The sequence below is a fragment of the Penaeus monodon genome, chromosome 4 (genome assembly GCF_015228065.2).
Source record: "Penaeus monodon isolate SGIC_2016 chromosome 4, NSTDA_Pmon_1, whole genome shotgun sequence".
NCBI classification, from domain to species: domain Eukaryota; kingdom Metazoa; phylum Arthropoda; class Malacostraca; order Decapoda; family Penaeidae; genus Penaeus; species Penaeus monodon.
The window spans coordinates 51,835,169-51,836,695 of NC_051389.1; the positions used below are offsets into that span (position 1 = coordinate 51,835,169).

The following is a 1,527-nucleotide window of genomic DNA, read 5'->3' on the forward strand; positions in this document are numbered from 1 at the left end:
TGCTTTTCCTGTCCTCAGAGGAAAGCCGTAATGGTAAAAGAGGGAGAGGGGCAGAGGGAGGGAGGGAGACGACCTGCTGCAGGCCGGCCGGTCCCTACTACCACACCACCATGTGCCCTGGATCGTGGGGCAGGGGAACCAAGGGCTCTTTGGCTGACCTACACACTAAGCGCTTCTGTATGGCAATCCGCCAACCACTACCACATACACACAAACACACACGCACCCGCCCGCGCCCTTCCTAGAACTGTATATTATGATGGAGCCTGTCAAAAGAGCGTCGCTGTTCTTGCAGTGACGGTGGTGGTGACGCCTTGGCCGAGTCCCCGAGCACGGCACACGGGCCAGCAGCAGCAGTCTCCGCCGGCATCACCGCCAGCCGCCCGGGGACCTTCCGACACAAAACCGCTTCCACTGCACCCACAGCACTCGCATTTCGATACACGGAGGCCCCTCGCTCGCCCGCTCGAATGCCTGACCGTTTCCAGCCTAACAATACTCCGGTGCACGACACGAGAGCGTGATACGAGGAATCACTTTTTCCGAAGAGCGGTGGCGTGGCGCTCACTCCTTTCCACCATCTTGGAGAGCGGCCGGCATTTCGAGACTGAACCCCTGCTGCAACTCGATAGATATTCCTGGCACACACGACAAAGCACCTAATAAAACTGATGAATAAACATAATACATTGCGTTCTCTCGCGACACAAATAATCTTGATCTCTTTTTCAGAGCAATATAAATCACTTTGTTCGCAAGTAATTGCTTATTGTCTTGATTCTTTCCTGTTTTTTTTCCTTTACATATTTCTCGGCAACTTATTCTTTTTCCTTTCACCGATGGGAAAACTGGTGCAATTTGCAGTATGTGCTACACTCACTGCGCTTCACTGTCGTTCACAGATTTTTGTCACGAAATGGGCTGAGCGATCTCCCTCGAGTGCCCCGCTTGCGTGCCCACATTGCTCTTGCTGCCATGGTGTTTCATTATCCTTAAAACCTCTTCAAAAGCAACTTTTAAAATTTCTCTCTTGTGTCGCGGGGCGGCTCGCTCTCGCAGAGGAGCATCGCCTGAGATCAACACACAGACACACACCACGAACCTCCTTTCAACTACCCACCTGAATTTCACACAACGATCCGTGGCGTTTAAGCGTCAATATGGTCACGAAAGAGTAGTATCCCATAGGGCGGCGGAGAACAGCGTCACACCGCTCCCGTCACAGTCCAAGGCGAGACTGGCGAGCGGCAGCGGGACTCGCAACAAGTGTACGGGGGGCTCGCGAGTCGTCCAGGGCCGCCGCCGCCGCCACCACGACCGCCACCGCCACCACGCTTCTCCGCCACGCAATGTTCACCGCCACACAATCTCTCCCCCAACCCCTACCCCCCTTCCATCTTACGTACATACATGCATTGACGCACACGAAAACCCACACGCACACCCTCAGGCTCCCTCATCCTCATCATGTCACATCCTCTGCCATCATCACAACCTGATCAAAGAGACATTGATCACCCCACCTGC

General features: G+C 54.4%; 1 protein-coding gene across 1 annotated transcript in view; it reads right to left on the bottom strand.

Moving 5' to 3' along the window:
• Positions 1–1,276, bottom strand: part of LOC119572595 (putative protein TPRXL) — a 40,353-nt gene extending 39,077 nt beyond the window's left edge. Inside the window, exon 1 of the mRNA XM_037919698.1 lies at positions 1,121–1,276. The gene's annotated coding sequence lies outside the window, so the exon portion shown is untranslated. The remainder of the gene's footprint in view (positions 1–1,120) is intronic.
• Positions 1,277–1,527: the final 251 nt, after the last annotated feature.